The sequence below is a fragment of the Quercus robur genome, chromosome 4 (genome assembly GCF_932294415.1).
Source record: "Quercus robur chromosome 4, dhQueRobu3.1, whole genome shotgun sequence".
Lineage (NCBI taxonomy): Eukaryota > Viridiplantae > Streptophyta > Magnoliopsida > Fagales > Fagaceae > Quercus > Quercus robur.
In genome coordinates this window covers 29,562,620-29,568,851 of record NC_065537.1, presented here as the reverse complement: position 1 = coordinate 29,568,851, position 6,232 = coordinate 29,562,620, and positions in this window count along the sequence as shown.

Here is a 6,232-nt window from a genome sequence, read left to right as displayed (position 1 = left end):
CCGTCCTTCAAGTATGACACTATTGGAGTCATCCAATTTTCATCACCCTCTATCTGCAACATTTCTGGGAGGTCTATACTTGGCATGTATTGTACTTCATCCAACTCGTCCATTGCTTCATTCGTGGAGGCTTCCTTTGCCAAAGTATCTGCTTCCACATTCTCTTCCCTTGGGATTTGAATGAAATCAGCTTCTTTGAATTTCTTCACAAGGCATACTACCTTCTTTAAATGTCTCTTCATTCTGTCTTCCTTGGCTTCACATGTCCCATTCACAAGTATGATTAACTGAGAGTCTCCCAAGACAAATATTGAGTCTGCTTCTACAGATTTAGCCAACTCCAACCCCTTTAAAAGGGCTTCATATTCCACTTCATTATTAGTGGTTTGGTATTGCAAACGAACCTTGTGCTTTAATTTGTCTCCTTTTGGTGACTGCAAAACAACTCCTATACCTCCAACATGCAATGTAGACGATCCATCTACATGGACGACCCATTTTTTATTGTCCTCTCTTCCGCCTAAATCCTCATAACTTAGAGTGAACTCTGCAATGAAATCTGCCAGGGCTTGGGCCTTTATTGCATTTCTCGGTTGGTACCGAATGTCAAATTCACTAAGTTTGACTGCCCATTGAATCAGTCGTCCTGCAGCTTGCAGCTTGTTCATTGCCTTCTTAAGCGGATGGTCCGTCATGACATTGATGACATGAACTTGGAAGTAATGTCTTAACTTTCTAGTAGCTGTTATTAGTGCAAAAGCCAACTTCTTTATCAGTGAGTACCTTCCTTCTGCTCCTCTGAGTGCTCGGCTAGTGTAATACACGGGTTTTTGCACCTTTCCTTCCTACCTGATTAGTGCTGAACTCACAGCATGTGGTGACACCACTAAGTACAGATACAATTCCTTTCCTTGCACGCACGGACTTAATCATGGAGTCGTAGTGAGATAATCCTTCAGATCTTGGAAGGCCTTTTGACATTCGTCCGTCCATTCAAACGCCTTCCTGAGGACTTTAAAGAAGGGTAAACATTTGTCTGTGGCTTTTGAAACAAATCTGTTCAAAGCAACAACTCGCCCAGTGAGGGATTGGACTTCCTTGATATTCTTTGGTGGTTCCATGTTCAATATGACTTGGATCTTGTCTGGATTCGCTTCAATTCCTCTTTGCGAAACCATGAACCCCAGAAACTTTCCCGACGATACTCCGAATGCACATTTACTTGGGTTCAGTTTCATCTTATATCGCCTAAGTGTTTCAAAGGTTTCCTATAGATCGTCCAAATGGCTTCCCTCGTCTAGGCTCTTCATGAGCATGTCATCGACATAGACCTCTACGTTCCATCCTATCTGTGGATGGAACATGTGATTAACCAACCTTTGATAAGTTGCCCCTGCGCTTTTTAGACCAAAGGGCATCACCTTATAGCAAAACAAACCTTGACTGGTAATAAAGGAGGTCTTTTCCTGGTCAACCTCATCCATCTTTATCTGATTATATCCTAAGAAAGCGTCCATGAAACTCAACAACTGATGGCCAGCTGTAGAATCCACCAATTGATCAATGCGTGGCAAAGGATAACTATCCTTAGGGCAAGCCTTGTTCAAATCAATGAAGTCTATGCACATTCTCCACTTACCATTTGCTTTCTTCACCATCACCACATTGGCTAACCAATCCGGGTAATAGACTTCCTTAATAAACTGTGTTGTGGTTAGTTTTTTAACCTCTTCCTTGATTGCCTTATCTCGCTCAGGAGCAAAAACCCTCTTCTTCTGACGAACAGGCTTAGAAAAGGGGTACACATTTAATCGATGAGTGATTACACTTGGATCGATTCTTGGCATGTCGTCATGACTCCATGCAAAAACATCGATACTCTTTCTCAAGAATTGGATGAAGTCTTTTCTTGCCTTCTCCTTTATACTTGTTCCAATTCTGGTGAATTTCTCGGGATCATCTTCTTGCAAAAGAACATCTTCCAGCATTTCAGTGGGCTCTACAACAACCCTTCTTTCCTCAATACTCATTGTCTGCACCTGCTCGTCCAAAGCCATCATGGTTAAATAACATTCTCTAGCTACCAACTGATTTCCTTGTGCTTGTCCTATTCCATACTTCGTAGGGAATTTGACTGATAGATGGTAGGTAGATGTTATCGCCTTCCAGCTGTTCAAAGTTGGTCTTCCAATAATAGTATTGTATGAGGATGAACAATTCACCACGAGGAAATTGACTTCCTTAGTTATCTGTTGCGGGTATGATCCCACCACTACAGGTAATGTAATGGTGCTTATGGGTTGTACCTTCATTCCTCCAAACCCTATCAATGGTGAGCACACTGGACGAAGTTGATCCCGCCCAAGCCTCATATGTTGGAAGGTAAGGTAGTACAATATATCTGCTGACCTTCCATTATCTATCAACACTCTCCTGGTTGTATAATCTGCAATGAGCAGAGTAATGACAATTGCATCGACATGCGGGTGATGGATCCTTTCAACCTCTTTGTTGGTGAATGAAATAGACGGCTTGTCCATTGATCTCGTCCTTGATGATCATCCAGAGAGTTGGACGTTTTGCACCACTTTGAGATATGTCTTCTTTGACTTGGAAGACTGCCCCGTCAAAGTCCCTCCTATGATAACCCTTATCTCTCCTAGTGGGGACCAGGATGATTCTTCCATATTTCCCTTCAACTTCTCATCTTTATGATCCCTTCTAACAAAGTACCTCAACTTTCCTTATTTAATGAGAATCTCGATTTGCTGCTTCAGGTCATAACACTCGTCCGTGTCATGCCCATGGTCCCTATGGAAGCGACAATATTTATTCTTATTGCGCTTATTGGGATCTCCTTTCATCTTCTCTGGCCACTTTAAAGAAGGGTCATCTTTGATTTGCATGAGCAACTGATCAAGTGGAGCGTTTAGGGGCGTGTAGTTCTGACTTCTTCCTGAGGGACCCGTCTTCCTATTATCTCATTCCTTCTTATCTTCCATTCATCCCTTCTTTGGATGAGGACCTTGTTCCAAGTGGCGTGCAGGGTGCGCTTCCATCCTTTCAGCTCTTTTCCTCTTCTTGGCTATGATCGCATCTTCTGCATTCATAAAGTTCTGGGTCAAATGGACGAGTTCAGCCATGGATTGAGGCTCCTTCTCATATAGCTTATGGATAAATAAATCAGAATTAACCCCATTGTGAAAGGCCGCCAAGAGTAGCTTGTCATCCACCTCGTCCACGGTTAAGGCTTCCCTATTAAAACGAGTGATGAAGGAACGCAGGATTTCATTCTCTCCTTGTTCTATGGTTAACAAACTAGACGAAGAGCGTTTGTGCCTCTGCCCTCCGATGAAATTATTGACAAACAACTTACTCAATTCTTCAAATGAACTCACTGTGTTCAGGGGTATTTTGCTAAACCACACTCGCGCCGGTCCTTTAAGAGTGGTAGGGAAGGCTCTGCACATAATCTTGTTCGGGACTCCTTGGAGGTGCATGGTAGTCTTGAAAGTTGCTATGTGATCAAATGGGTCACATGCTCCATCGTATGAATCCAATGAAGGCATCTTGAACTTTGGGAGTAAGGGGTGACCGTTGATGGAAGCCGTGAAAGGGGAATCTCTTCGGTGGACTAGATCCTCCACTGGATTTTCCCTTCTTATGTTCTCCCCCATCTCCGCCATAACCTTTCTCATCTGATCCATTTCCCTCTCCAGTTATGGCACCCTCCTAGATGTGGTACCCCTTGACTGGCTTCCTGGTTCAGCATTTTCCCTATCTTCCTAATTCTGTGTTTGTCCTCCTCCTTCACATTCTTCACATGTCTGCCTTTTCAGATTAATCTCCATTCTTAACTCTTGGTTTTGGCGAGTCAACTCCGCCATTGTGGCCTCCATAGATTGCACATGTTGGACAAATGATGTCTACATGACCGGTGCAGATTGGCAATCGCGATGAGGGTTGCTTGAAGCGTCTCTGCTTCCCTGATGGCCTGGGCTAGTAGCCCTCGATCTAGTCCGAACCATCAACCTTTTGTTATGGAAAAGAAAATTGCAAAACAATCTTCCTTCCCACAGACGGCGTCAACTGATATCACACGAAATCAGTAGGTTGAACGCTCCGGCTTCGGTGGGCTACTGGTGACTGTGGAAGGCCTAAAAAAGTGAACACGCAATCAAAAGGAAGACCAGAGTAGACCAGCCAAAAACCCTCCGATGGCAAAGTTAGTCTCTCACAGGAATAGAGTTCCAATTTTTTGGGAGTAAAGTCTCAGAATGTTCTTACCCTCGTTTGGTTTAGACCAGCCCCTTATATAAAGACCCTAGGGATGGTTACTTATCCAATAACTTCCCCAAGATTTGTGGAAGCCAATGAGTCCAGACATAACTTCCTCAACGGCTACAGAAGTTAACTTATTCTAGGAATTCATGGCGATAATTATGGGTTTAGTAACCGTTCCAAAGTGTTGAAAGCTTCCTAAGTGTTGTGCGTTCATCCGTCCATTGTATGGACGATTTGGTCATCCCTGGACATCTGATCATCATCCACAGACGACCACCATGGACAACCTAGTTATCGTCCATGGGAGACTTCTTTGTTCATGAGCGATATTATCATCCATGAGCATCTTTTCTTGTCCTTGGGTGATTCCTGATCTTGCTTGCTCTATTGACCCTGGACGATCCTTATGGACGAATTGGAGATTGGACTAATTTTTCACTATCCCATCAAACCTAAACTATACAAAAGACAATTAAAGCAGTAAAAATAGGAATAAAACACAAAAAGGAAAGAGATTAGGTTAGACCTTCACCTCAAACACAAGATCTCTTGGAGCTTGATTTTGACCATTCCCCGCGGTCAATCTACAAAAAAAAAAAAAAAAAAAAAAAAAAAAGCAGAGTTAGTAAGCTTAACTAGAGGGCTTGGACTCGAAATAGTTCCCAACCAAGAAACTTTAGTTTATGATAATTTTTGAATTAAAAAAAAAAAAAAAAAAAAATTCTCTTGAATCACTTTTTTGGAGTAGATTTTGTGTGTTTTGGGAAAAAGGTTGTGGGGCCTTTTATAGTGTTTAGAGAGGAGCAAAGCTTTTCCTAGACTATGTAGGATCAACTCTATCACACTTTCTATTAAAACCTTTCCTTACATGGCTCTTTGAAACCCTTATGCGTACACATGCTTGAAGTTGTGTATGCATGCTTAGGGTTTATGCATGGTTTTCTCTTCCTAAAACATCCTTCAACTAAAGAGTTCCTTTGGGTAAAACCTAGATCAGTCATAATTTTTCTATTGCCATCATCATTGGGGAATGGGAGCTCGAGTTTTAAAGGTATAAAATGAGGTGTCAACAGTTGGCCCTCTTTTGATATGTTAGCTTTGCTAATGGGATCAAAAGTAAAAAGAGAGAAATCATTTTGTTTTGACGTATGACTTAGGCACACCCTGCACACAACAAACAACATGCATACACAAGGTAGGTGTGACTTTAGAGAGTTACGTGGGATTCATATGTTCGAATTTTCATAGGTGCTGCTCGTGAAACGAGTAGTGACAAGCACACTATCCAGAGCCCGGTTTGCCAATTGCCAAGCAAAATGTGAGTGACTCACTATCCTAGAGTCACTAAAAAGAAAAACAAACATGGCTAATGACCTTAAGATGGGGAGGTCACTCCACCACCTACAAAAATCACACAAGTCATACAAGTGTGATCTTACGAGCTAAAAATGGAACTTATTTGGGGTGTTAGTTTGTGGCTCTTACTTCAAAAATTTATGGGTGGCTCTTGTCTTTATCTCAATCATATATGTGGTCTAGGTGGCTCTTGCATCTATCTCAATCATATCTTTGTTTTGGGTGGCTCTCACCTTTGTCTTAATCTCATTTATGTATTTTTGTGGTACTTTAAAGGCCTCTGAGGATTTTTGTGAACATGTTCAATTCCGGGAGGGATATGTGCACAACATTTTATCTCTCTTTGCAATCATGGTGAAAATCTCACTCTTAAGGGGCTTTCCTAGGGTCCCATGGTTTATCTAAGAAATCCAAACTTGGAAGGGGTAAAGCTAGGATGAATCCAATATTGTAAGGACCAATATGCAAACTTTGAGGTATCTTGTAAAAATTGCTCTAAAAGGGACCAAATTACAAATCTGGGGTAAAATGATCATGATCCACTCTAAAGAGATCAAACAAATGTTTCTGAGGGAAAGGGTGCTTCGCTGGG